The sequence below is a fragment of the Rattus norvegicus genome, chromosome 11, assembly GCF_036323735.1.
Source record: "Rattus norvegicus strain BN/NHsdMcwi chromosome 11, GRCr8, whole genome shotgun sequence".
NCBI lineage: Eukaryota > Metazoa > Chordata > Mammalia > Rodentia > Muridae > Rattus > Rattus norvegicus.
The window spans coordinates 74,083,051-74,097,193 of record NC_086029.1 but is presented as its reverse complement, the minus strand read 5'-3'; the positions used below and the strand labels follow the sequence as shown (position 1 = coordinate 74,097,193).

Below are 14,143 nucleotides of genomic sequence, written 5' to 3'. Positions count from 1 at the left end.
TATACCTTGTACTTGAGGAGAAAGTGATCATCAATTGTACCCAGCTATAAAACCTGTAAGCTTTTATGATCACCTGCTTATATGATATTCTCACTGAAGCAATAGTGGCATGACTTTTAGGGGTGTAACCACCATGTATTGTTTCATTTATTTTGTTTGTTTCTTTGGTGTTTGAAGAAGGTCCACTCTATGAGATGGAATTCATATAGTTGATATTATAAGAGAACCTGAGACTATATAAGTTGTAGGTCAAGGGGAAAACACATTACTATTAGATTTACTGCTATATTTCTATCCTATATGTGAACACAGCAATGAAAGACTCATAATATCGCATACCACAGATCACTACATCACTTAACATTCAGCAGAAAAAGGTCTTCTTGCAGTAGATAGTAATACACAGAGACCCACAATTGGTCAACGTGCAGAGAGTGAGAAACTTTGAAGTGTTTGCTCCAAATTTGATGTCTTTATTACATATCTCCCATAGTTCAAGAGTCTATGTGGAAGAGGAGTGAAAAAATAGTAAGTGCCAGAGATAGTGAGCGATTTTAAAGAAACATCATTTTCCAGACACAAAAGTAAAGGTATACCCAGGACCTCAAAGAAAATGTGACAGAATGAACAAGACCTGTAAAAACTCAAGCCAGGCCAAAAACAAACAACAAACAACAAAAACAAAACAAAACAAAAACACCCCAAACACACATACACACACACACACACACACACACACACACACACACACACACACACACACACACAAGCTTATCATAAAGAGAAGGAAGTAAACAAAAGCTAGGAAGCTGTTCATAAATGAGAGTTGCTAGGCAAGATTAAATCAGTTCTTTTCAGTGGACTGATTATGGTCTTATCAACAACACACCAGGGCTGGCCCCATGTTCAGCAAAATGATAGATAGATGGCCAATCCAAATTGTTCTCCACTGTTTTAGTGGCGCATATATATATATATATATATATATATATATATATATATATAACATATATATATAGTGTTTGTGTGTGTATGTCTGTGTATGTGTGTGTGTATTATTTTCTGAGAGATCAAAGCAACATGAAACTGAATGGGAAGGGAGATATGATGGGAATCTGGGAGGAGTTGGGAGAATGAGAAAATAAATACTGCCTGGAAGTCTCAAGATTAATAAATAAACAAACAAACCAACAACAGCAACATCATTAAAAGCTAGATGTTGCTAGATTTATAGCTGAAAACTAGTGATCCTGTACACTTTTAAATATATTCTGCCAGCCATTATTGTCATAGATGAAAGTAATTACCGCTATGCGTCACTGTCAACAGTATAAAATGCTTTCATTTTAGTTATTTGGTAAATGTTTTGTGGTATGAACTTGCAGCTTCACTTCTCTGAAAATTAGTGAATCTGAGCCCTTTCAGATTTTACCTATATTTGATTACCCTATATAAATATTCATAAACATACATATACAGAATACATATGAACATATGGTAAAATGGTAAATTAGGTTTCATAAAATAATTAAATTGAATATGTATTCAACTCAACAACTTTCATTTTTTTCATTTTCATTTTTTACCTAGGTCTTTCTCATCCAAGATATTCTAGGTACTGACCTACATTCAGTGATTTGCTGCACTGAGGTGGAAAATACATTGTTATTCTTTTGGCAATTTATTTATTGACAAAATTCTAGTCTTAAATGTATTGATGTGGTTAAATTAAACATGCAAATTTAATAAATCATAAGCAAATGGTTAATAGTATCCATATGCTAAATAAAATAGCTAAATGAAATATATAAAACCAACCTTGGAATTCCTGCTTTTCTTTCTCAGTAGGTTTACAGTTATTCTCAATATCAGATTAACTAGAGTCTGGAAGACAGGCATATTCAGCTGCTCACTTTAGGTTCTCTGAGGTGAGACACGATGAGAAAACTGGGCGTCACACTGTGACCATCTTTAAAATGCATATTCATTGAAAGAACTACACACAGATCTCATTTTTTTGTCTTACATATCTAAAACAGGATTCTGATAACTTACAGAGAATAGAGGAAGTTAAAAATAAGAGGTTTGGGGTCAATTTACCTTATAATAGAGTAGGTGAATTCTAGAACGTAATTTGAACCCTGATGTGAAATTCAAAAGAGAATGCCTGAAAACTTATCTATATTTGCTTTAAAAAGCAAATGACCACTGACTAGTCTGTAGTAGCATTTTCCTTCCTTTTTATTCTCTCTCTCTTTCTCACTCTCTCTCTCTCTCAGTCTTTCACCTTCTCCATTTTTCTCATCAGCTTCCTTGTCCTTACAATGAGATAAATGTGTAAACAATTTCCTTTGCTGAATTTCAATATGATCTTATGATGGGAACAACAGCATACAGATCTGGGTCGATGGTTCAGTCTATGGAGGATTCACCTTTCATGCATGAGAACCTGAGTCTCTGTTAAAATCTGAAGCCTGGGACATGCATTTGTAATCCCAGTTCTGAGGAACTTGAAACTGGGATGTTTGAAGCTTGCTGGCCAGACAGCTTAGCTTATTTGTTTTCCTTACCAATGGTAGACACTCCTTAAAGGATGTATATAGTCTTTCTAAAGTTGATAAGCAAAGTTGTCGTCTGACTTCCACATGCAGGTGTACAAACCCACAAAACATATACAGGCATGTAAAAAGGTAAATGAATGACACACCCTTTATAATAGTGAGACAGACAGCAGGAAAGGGACAAAGTAGTTCTTATTCACCTAAATTTCACTTTCTGCAGTTCTAGTTACCCATGGTACACTATAATGAATAAAATATTATCCATGCTCCACAATGATCAATAAAGTTCAATAAAAGTGTTAGTATATGTGCACATGTATCAAAGTGATAGGGGGAAAGAAAGGGAGACAGAAAGTACAAGAGAACATAGTCCTATAACTTTTATTATAGTGTTATTGTATTTGTTTTTTGTTATTACTGTTGAATTTCATTGTCAATGTACTTACATGTCTTATTTATCCATAAAACTTCATCTTAGAGATATGTGCAGAAGAAAAACACCATCCATTTGAGTGGTACTTGTTTATTTGTTCACAGTTTTGGGATATTTGAGGGTCTAAGGATGCATTCAGTATGAATGAATGAGTTCTGAATGTGAAGAACTTTTCTAGCAACCTTAAGATCCATAGAAGCTTCTGGAGGATGGGTGGGGAATAGGGATTCAACAGAAATCTGGAGCAGGCTACTGCTTAAATGGTATGTGCTCAGTAAGTTATGCTGTGATTAGAGATGGCGACTCACTGACAGAAGAGAGCCAAGATGCAGAGGATAGCCAGGCAAAGTGATGCACTGATGGCTGCTGAAGTTACCAGAAATTAAAGTCAACAGTCTCCCACAGAAACTATTACTTGCTTTAAAGACAGAAAGAAATCTTGAAAACAAAAAGGAAACCTTAGAGACCCTTCTAAAAGCCTGAAAACCAGAAAGTATAAATCATTAAATAATGTTAACCTAGATTGAATGGAAACTACTGTTGACGTGTATTATAAGAAAGGGAGATATGTCTGACCAGGAAGAACTGTAAAAGAAAATGAAAACTAGCCAGTGGTATAAATAAATAAAAATAAGGGAGCAATCATTAGTCTGTAAAATAAAGGCAGCTCAAATCAGGGACTAAGGAGGCCTAGAGAAGAAGGAAATGCCATCATTTGTTTCACTATGAACAGGACAAATCCTTGGCTTGGGTGAGTGATGATGGGTAACTAGCTGGCCTTTGCATTACTTATATGCTAATTCTGCTTAAACCTGTCAGGAGAAACTCTTCATCCCTTTGGGATCATTTCCAAAGCCCCAAGGCCACTGTAGGAAAGTGAAGGATAGGGCATTATACCTTAGGAGTGAAGATTAGGGATGGAGGATGGCTAGAAGGCGGGGTGTTGTAAATAGAGTCTCATTAGCACAGGCAGGCTTGGTGCCTGATTAATTATGGAGCACTTGATAACATCCTGAAGTCATGGAAATCAGGAGGAAAAATACAGATAATTGAATGGAATTGAAGGACTGCCAGTGTGGAGAGCATCATTAACATAGTTTTGCTGTTGTTGTTCTTGCTGGCACCTGCTCTCATCACAAACTGATTCTGGATTCAACCACTGCATGCATGTTTGGTAGAAGAGAGGAAAGAATAATGGAAAGTGGTAACTCTTGTCCTCAATGCTCGTGGGATGTGCCTCTCCTCTTGCCACTCCAGTAGTCCATGATTTCATCCACTTCCCAGAGAAAGCCCTGGATCTGTCCTAAAGTAGATTGTGGCAGAGAGTCTAGGGATATCATTTTGATTTGAGTATCGAAATCTACTACAGACTACAGCTGTCCTCTCAAAGCTCTCCCTGGTGGTTCTCATTTGCCGAACTTCTTGAGTGAGACAAGTCAAGTTTCTGTTTCAGATGTTCCAAATAAAGTACTCTCAATGTGTAATGTTTGAAGAGTCATCATTTTGCATGTTACTGTGCACATTTTAAAATTATAAGAAGACACACAAGTGAAGACCTGAGTTCAGGTACCCAGAATCTATATGAAGGTAGAAGCAGTTGCACACATCTGTCATCCCTGTTCTTCCCTAGGAAAAGGGAAGGAAGAAACAAAACTCTGGGAAGCTGTGAACCAGCCAACCGGACACACGTGGAAACGAACAAGAGGCCAAGGTAGATAGAGAGGATTGACAGTCAAGTCTGTTCTCTGATCTCTGCAAGTATGCTATTATAGCAACACAATACACATGCGCATACATGCACATGCACATGCATACGCACACACACACATCACAACAAAAATGTGATTTTTTTCATCTTCTTAACATTTGGGAATTTCTGCCATTATTTATTAATAGACTAGCAGTAACACTGGAAAAATTGCAGCAAGAATACTTCCTGATTAGTCAGGGAGCAAATCTGATAACAGAAGACGAGGAACAAAAGCAATTTCTCCATTTCCCCTAGAGAAGGTACACCCAGGGCCTGTGCTCCTGCGCTGTGATTGTGCTGGAGACAGCTACTGCCTGAGACTCAGAGCATGTTTCAGGTCAAGAAGACATTGTTGGATGCAGTCAGCTCTTCCTGTGTGGAGAGGAGAGGCTGAGCAGAGACAGCCAGGGTCACAGGAACTAGCAGCTGCTGCTAACTTTCCAGTGCAGATAATAAAAGAGTGTAGAGAGAATCACATGAGATAGAATTGTTCTATAGAAAATACTGCCACTCAGGATCCTGCCAAGCCTTTTCTTTCTTTCTTTCTTTCTTTCTTTCTTTCTTTCTTTCTTTCTTTCTTTCTTTCTCCCTTCCTTCCTTCCTTCCGTTCGTTCTTTCTCTCTCTCTCTCTCTCTCTCTCTCTCTCTCTCTCTCTCTTTCTCTCTCTTCCTTTTTGATATTTTATTTATTTGCATTTCAAATGCCGTTTGTTTCCCTGTTTCCCTTTCAGCAACCTCCTATCCCCTATCCCTCCCCTGGCTTCTATGAGGGTACTCACCAACCCTCCCACACTGCCCTTGGCATTTCCCTACTGCCAAGCTTTTGCTATCCCAAACGTTTTTTTCTACTTTTCCCTTTCTTTCTTTTTATTTTTCTCCTCTCTCTCTCTCTCTCTCTCTCTCTCTCTCTCTCTCTCTCTCTCTCTCTCTTTTAATTGTTATAGTTTTGAAAAAAGTAATGGGCCAGTTTCAACTGAATAAAATAATGACCTACAAGCTTTTTAAATTTTATTGTTATTTGTTCATTTATTTACCTACATTTCAAATGTCCCCCATTCCCAGTCTTCCCTTTGCAAATCTCCCTTCTCATCCCCCAACCCCTTTGCCTCTAAGAGGGTGCACCCCCACCCATCCACTCTGCTTCATTCACCCTAGCATCACCCTACACTGGGGCAACATTCCTCCACAGGACCAAGGGCCTCCCCTCCCACTGATGCCAGATAAGGCAATCCTCTGCTACATATGTAGCTGGAGACATCAAGCCATCCATGTATACTCTTTGGCTGTTGTTTTAGTCCCTGGTGGTCAGGGTAGTTGATATTGTTGTACTTCCTTTTTTTTATTAACTTGAGTATTTCTTATATACATTTCGAGTGTTATTCCCTTTCCCGGTATCCGGGCAAACATCCCCCTCCCCCCTCCCCTTCCTTATGGTTGTACTTCCTATGGGGTTACAATCGCCTTCAGCTACTTCAGTCCTCCCCACTAACGTTTCTATTGGGGTCATTGTGCTCAGTCAGATCTTTGGCTGTGAGTATCTGTATCAGTATTAGTCAGATGCTGATGGAGCCTCTCAGAGGATAGCCATACTAGGCTCTTGTATGCAGGAACTTCTTGGCAGGCAAAATGTCAGGGTTTGCTGCCTGCAGATGGGATGGATCCCAAGGTGGGGAGGTCTGTGGATAGTCTTTTCTTCAGTCTTTGCTCCATTTTTGTCCCTGCATTCATTTCCTTTAGACAGGAACAAATCTGGGTTAAATTATTTGAGATGGTTGTTTGGGCCAGTCCCTCAACTGCGGGCCATGCTTGGATATGGTCTCTTCAGGTCTGTCTCCCCTTGTTGGACATTATAATATCATCCCTTTTGGGACCTGGGAACCTCTCGCTTCCCTGGTATCTGGGACTTTGTAGTGGTCCACCCCTGCCCCCAGTTCCCCACCTCCCACTGCTACATACTTCTATTAATTCTCATACCTTCTCCACTTCTCTGTCTCTTCCCATACTTGGTGTTACAACCCTTTTTTCCCTCCTCCTCTTCGCTCTTTCTCTCCCAGATCCTGCCCTCCCTCCACCTCCTGTGATTATTTTCCCCCTTTCTAAGTAGGATTGAAGTCTCCACACTTTGGTCTTTTTTCTTGTTATGTTTTATATGCTCTATGAGTTATATAATGGGTATTTTGAGCTATCGGGCTAATATCCACTTATCAGTTAGTACATACCATATGTGTCCTTTCCGTTCTGGGTTACCTCACTCAGTGTGATATATTCTAGTTTCATTCATTTGTATCCAAGATTGCGGAAGTCATCATTTTTATTAGCTGAATAGTACTCTATTGTGCAAATATACCACAATCTGTATGCATTCTTCCTGTATGTATGCTTATTATAAATAAGGCTGCTACAAACATCGTGGAGCATCTGTCTTTGTCTTATGTTGGAGCATTTTTCTTGGGTATATGCCTAGGAGTGGTATAGCTGGGTCCTCAGATCGAAGAATTATTTCCAGTTTTCTGAGGAAACATCAGATTGATTTCCAAACTGGTTGTACCAGCTTGCAATCCCACTACCAATGGAGGGGAGTTCCTCTTTCCTCATATCCTGTCACCTGTTGTCACCTGAATTTTTGAACTTAGCCATTCTGACTAGTGTTAGGTGGAATCTCAGGGTTGTTTTGATTTGCATTTCACAGATGGCTAAGCATGTTGAACATTTCTTTAAGTACTTCTCAGCCATTCAATATTCCTCAGCTGAGAATTCTTTGTTTAGCTTTGTACCCCATTTTTGATAGGGTTATTTGGCTCTCTGGAGTCTAACTTCTTGAGTTCTTTGCATATTTTGGATATTAGTCCTCTATCAGATGTAGCATTGGTAAAGATCTTTTCCATATCTGTTGGTTGCCATTTTGTCCTAATGACAGTGTCTTTTGCCTTACAGGAGCTTTGCAATTTTATGAGGTCCCATTTGTCAATTCTTGATCTTACAGTGTAAGACATTGGTGTTCTGTTCAGGAAAATTTCCCCTGTGCCTATGTGTTCAAATCTCTTCCCCACTTACTTTTCTATAAGTTTCAGTGTATCTGGTTTTATGTGGAGGTTCTTGATCTACCTGGACTTGAGCTGTGTACAGGGCAATAAAAATGGATCAATTTGCATTCTTCTACATGCTGACCTCCAGCTGAACCAGCATCATTTGTTGAAAATGCTGTCTGTTATGCACTGGATGGTTTAGGCTTCTTTGTCAAAGACCAAGTGACCATCGGTGTTTGGATTCATTTCTGGGTCTTCAGTAGAGATTAGCACATAAGACTAGTGTTCTTTTAGATTTAGTTACAAGGGTATTAAGATAAAACTCATCATAAACAGTGGTCCCAGAGCATGGATGAACTTTGAAGCTGGACTTCATCAGCTGCTACCAGGCACATAGCAAAGGGGTAATATCAGTAAGAGGAGGGACAAGATTCTTTTTCTTTTCTGATTTTTAAATTATTTATTTTTGTGGGAAAGTCTCCCTATGTTGCACAGATGAGCTTCAAATTCTCTATGTGCACTGCCTCCCTTCTGTATCTGCCAGGAACTCAGGAACTCTTACTTATATATGCCTACCCAGCTTAGTAGAAAATCTACCAATATCTTATTACCAATATTACCATGCACACACACACACACACACACACACACGCATGCACACGTGTACGCATGCAAATATACACATGTACATGTGTGTGTGCATGCGCACCCACATACAACTTCATTCATTCTTTGTGTGGTTGGGTTCAAATTCCAGGTTTCTCTACTCATGATGATTGCCTCCATGTTTCTATTTTAGTTTGGGGTTTATTCCATTTGAACATAGAATATATCCAGAGAGGCACCTGTACTAAGGGGTCTATAAGGCAACTTTTCCATGAGTTAGACTTAGTGTTTTTTGAGGGACTTTTCTTGCTCTACTGATCTCAGATATTGCAAACTCAGACAAACAAGAGGGGGAAAGTGCATGAAAGTCTATGTCAGAGCCTGAGGATCAAAGTCATTCTCTCTTCCAGAAACACTTTTCAGGAATTATTTATGGTGTCTAAAAGGATTAATTAGAATTTCAATAAGTTACATAGGAAGCCACTGGGACCAGGAGTGAAGTTTCTGTTTTAGTGATTCTACAAATGTTGTCAAGAACTCTAGCAGAATGTATTGTTAAGATCAAGGCAATGGCTGATCAGCAATATTTTCCCTTTAATAACCCACTTCTCTGCTGAAATAACTATAGACCCGAAGAAAATGTCTCCATTGGTGATATCTCAGATAATTATTAGTAGCAATAAACTGAGTTCTCTATAATGTCCACTGCTGCTTGCTTGAGGTAGTCTTGACATAAGCGTTTCACACTTTCAAATGACTTCATGTACAAAAGCCTATGGTGGACATTGCTGTGAGAAAAAACAAGAAACAAAAACATGGTTTTATATCCAGTGTGTGAGGGACAGATTCTAGAGGGATCACTAGACTTTCTCTAAAAGCCACTAGAATCATCCTCAGAATTTTACTTTCCTTTCTTAGCATCATATACCATTACAGATGAAACCACCTAAATTTTTGTGCACATTTTGAACTTTAACATACCCAGTAACATTTTATTTTAAACAAATAAATTTAATACTTTGAGTTCTTGAGAATTACATAATTGAGTAGTTTGAGAGATTTGCTGATGCACCTTCATTTTAGTCTAAGAATAAATAAAATCATTGCAGTTGCCCCCTCTGAGTGACAACTCATGACTATGTTTTTGTTAAGTAAACAGACAAAGTGGTGGGGACACACCATCTGACTTTTGTACAGTCTTTTCAGCAAACTGTTAAGTTTCCAGATGGTTTAGAAACAGCTGTCACTTTATGATTTCATTATCAACACTGTTGGAAATTACTTGGGCCCTGAGATATCCTTTAATTTATAGATTCTGAGTGACTCCCTGGAACAGTGGATTTCATATTGCCACTAGAATCCCCACTTAGGAGCACATACTTGTATCATCTCCCACTGTACATGAGTGTATTAATAAATTCATCCACAGTGACTCCTACCTAGTTAATTTTTCGATGATATAACAGAATAACTGAAAATGGGTGATTTTTTTAATGAAGGCCCAAGTTTTTTTTCTGGCATTCAGTGAGGACATTCCGGCTATATAATCCCATTTTAAATGTAGAAGAGGCGAGGAACAAGAGACAGCAGTGGAACGCAAGGCACTCAGGTCACTTTCATAGACTGCACTCTCATGACTAAGTAACTCCTTCCCATGGCTATGCCAGTAATCTTTTAAAGAGAACAGAAGCATTTAAATCTCTCTATTTCATATTAAGCTACATCTCACACCAACACTATTAAATTATCAACCAAGTCCTAACACTTTAAATTGTAAGATCAAATTTAAACCACAGCATGCCCAGAGATAATAGAAACAATATTTGACAAAACAGTATATAACCTTTCTGCATATGATTAATTTCATTACTTTTGTATACAAATCCCATGGAATTAATAGCTTGCAGTTCACATGTTAAAAAATTACTAGCATAAATCTCCAATAAGTAATGAATTCTTTATAGGGTAGTGTGCATATAACTTATAGAATATGACCTTTGATACAGCTCAGAAAACTAATGAAGTGCAAGCTTTAATGATGTCAAGCCCACTGCAGTCCTTTATAAGATACCTGTTCAGTAACAGAAAGTTCATTCTAACCAGTAAAGATTTTCTTCTGAGAAAGAAGAGGGAGATCTGTTTGGGGTATAGGATTTTATATATTCCATTACTTTCACTACTTTTTTTTTCTTTTTTTCGGAGCTGGGGACCGAACCCAGGGCCTTGCACTTGCTAGGCAAGCGCTCTACTACTGAGCTAAATCCCCAACCCCACTACTTTTAATTAATAATGTAAGTAAGTACTTCTTCAGAGAAACATCAGTATTCAGTTGTAGCAGGGAAGGTGCCAATTCACCCAGTACCTACCCCCAACCCAAAGTTGATGCTGCCCAACATCACCCTTCACTCCACATACTATGGATGAAGGATTATCAGTATAAGACATGCAGGGCGTGACCTAGAGTCATGACAGGACCTTAATAATTACATGACCCCAATGAACATATCTTCATCAAAACCAAAAGATGCTACTATGTGGAAATGATTCCTATAGTAGTTAACTAAGGGATGACACTGATGATCTAATAAAAGGAATCTGAAAGAACTCCCTTATTCCTTTTCTATTATCGAGTTTACAAGGGAGGGTCTTGGGAAAACACACCTGATCTCTATTTAGAAGCTGGTGAGTCAATCTCCAGTCCTCATGCTTGCTCAGAGTACAGTTCACCCACTGAGACATATAGTCAACCTCTCACTAAGCATTTGACCGTTAATTTAACTGTGTCACTTTTACATAATTGTAGCACATTCCTCAGGAGCTTTGTTACCTTGAGATAGTCATAGACATCGAAATCTTTAATACAAATTTTTATATCCATCCTACAGAAAATGAAAATATCTCTTGTACTTCAACTAGAAAAAAATGATTCATATTGAATAAATCTTAATCTTTCATAATTCATATTAATATCACCTTGTAATATTATTTATTTCTTTTTAAATTCATTCCAAATAAACTTGAATTTTTCTCATTTCCTCCTCTTAGAGAAATAACAAGCAATTTAATTTTGCTACAGTGCCAAAAATTAAGTAAACAAAGTGGTTCCTGTTTATGTATTCAATTGCAAGCTGAATAGTACAAATCTCTTTTTCTCAAATATTTTCAATACATGTCACCCTGATAATCATTCTATTTATTGTGTTATTTTAAACTTTTAATCTGATGCCCTCTGTTTTTGTGGCCACTAATTTAGCAACATAGAAGTCAGGGTTTTAAAACTTGAGCCTTCTAATCATGCATTCTGCTATTTCAACATCAGTGATTTGGGCAATTGGCAAGTACACAGTTTTTTCAATAGATGACTTTATCTTCTTTGGTGTTCATTTGTTATTGTCCCTTTACTTCATATTTGTGTTTGCTTTTCTTCTTTTCTTTCTTTTAGTTTATGACTCCTTAGTAACCATACACTTATATGATTTTTATACCTGTATATTTTCAGATTTATGAGTCTGTTTCTCTTGTGTGTCAAAGAAGCTTTCGATCCCAGTCTGATTTCTTTACTACCAATGAATTTTAACTAATCTGGGCAATTAGTAAAATTTCTTTGTTTTGTTTTGTGAATAATCAAAGAAATACCTTGGTCTATAAAGTATCTAAGGCTGGCTTATTAGAAATACCAGTTAAGTGTTCCTAAGAAAATAGTACCCACCTGGGTCTGTAAATGTGGTGAATGGTGAGTTGTAGTCCAAGAGTGTCCCAGAGTATCTCAAAGTATGGATTTCCCATAGTGGCCACAGCTCTACCAAAATTCATTGAAAAGAATTAAGAACTCTACAAAGCAGTGCCCGTATGGAAAAATACACTGACTGTCATTTGGTTTTCAAATGGCATGTTGTAGTCAAAATTGAATTTAAGCTGCTTCTTGTTCCATTTATATAGTATCACATTTGGCAAGATTTAGCTCATTTAAATGTTATTGTGAAATTAGCATATTGTAGGTACTGGCAGAACATCGTGACTGAACTCTGGTGGCAAAGAGTTGTTGAGAGGAATACCCAATTGTATTCTATGCTTAGGCTCCAGTCCAGGTGATGGAGACATCTGGTGATGAAAAAGAATGTAGAAGAAAGGAATCTCTATGTTTAAAAATGTTTTCTTATCTTTCTCATGTTTTCTGGAGGAAATGTAGAAGATGCAAACGAAAAGATGACTGGGAAATCAAACATTGTCTCTCAGTGCCGAGGATCGTTAGAGAAAGTTAATGTTCCCTGGGCTAGGGTGGACAGTGGGGATAAAGTCATTAGGAGGAAGACATGCTTTATGACTCCTAAATGTTGGAACGTAATGAACTTGGTAATAGCACAGTGTTGAGCATATTACCCCACACGTGACAGAGAATCTTGCTAATTATATCTTAACCATTTCTCCATGTTCTTCCAAAGGAGTCCTGGCCATTTGTAGTTTTTATGGGTATTGCTTAGCCTTTAGCATACATCATTTTTTTCCACAAGTATCTTCCCCACTGTAGAAAGTAAATTATTTTATGAACAGGAATCTATAGATTCTCTGAGAAGAGAGAAACAATGTAGTGATTCATCCAAATGTAACAAAATAAAGGAAAATATTTAGAGTTGTTTATTCTATAAGTTCTATTAATTACCTCACTTGCAATGTTTTATAGATTGCAAATTTATAATTGGGGATAAAAAAGGGAAGAGAAATCATTACATACAAAATTTCCTGGGAATGTTAGTACATGTGTCTAATCCCAGCATGTGGGAAGTAGGGTTAAGAATATCAGTAATTCAGGTCATCCTTGACTGCTTAACTTTTTCATGTAGCTCAAGAAAATTCAAAAAATAAGTAACAAAGGAAAGGTCTGAATTATGGAAGTTTACAATTGTAAAGGAATACAATCATGTTTATATGAAACTGGATATAATGATTAAGAGTGTGTGTGTAGGGGATAAAGAAATGAGTAAGAAGGTAAGAATATTGGCTCTTTTGTGGAAAATTGTGGATTTGTTTACAGCACACATTGGATAGCTCACAACAGCTTGTATCTTCAGTTCCAAAAATCAATAGATTAATGTTCTCCTTAGGCCTCTATTGCTACTGATACACACATGGTACTGATATGGTACCCATGTGCATGCAGACACACACACACACACACACACACACACACACACAAGTGTAAAAGTAAATAAACCTTTAAAATGGATGTGTTAGATATTTATGCAACAGATCCACAGTGGTGAAAGAGAGCATGTGTTCGATAGAAAAGTATACAATGTCCTACTTAGATTCCAAGACAATTTTTCTTTTAGAGAAGAAAACTTGAAGCCTCAGTTTATTAGGTGACTCAGAGTCGTATCTGTATCTCTGTTCAAAAGCCTAACATGATACTTGAAATGCAGTTATACACAGAATAAAAACTGCTGCATGACTGCTTGAGAGAGAGTCTCAAACCCGACATTCTAGATGTAAAGAGACTTCACAGAGTTGGACAAAATAAGGAGTCATCTTGCTCCTGGTAGATCCTTGGTTTAAGAGCTTGGGGAAGAGAGATAAGTGAGGACTCACCTGGACACTGAAGGATGCTAAGGTCAAAATAATGCCTAAAAGCAAGTGATGTGAGAGAACACAGGTACCATGCATGCACATGCACACAAACAGGGGTAACAGTGATAAGGAGGGAGCAGTAAAGGAGAGAGAGAGAGAGAGAGAGAGAGAGAGAGAGAGAGAGAGGGAGAGGGAGAGGGAGA

The 14,143-nt window shown here is 37.8% G+C and overlaps 1 protein-coding gene across 2 annotated transcripts in view; it reads left to right on the top strand.

Moving 5' to 3' along the window:
* Positions 1–14,143, top strand: part of Lsamp (limbic system-associated membrane protein) — a 2,169,735-nt gene that overhangs the window by 125,826 nt on the left and 2,029,766 nt on the right. The window lies entirely within an intron of this gene.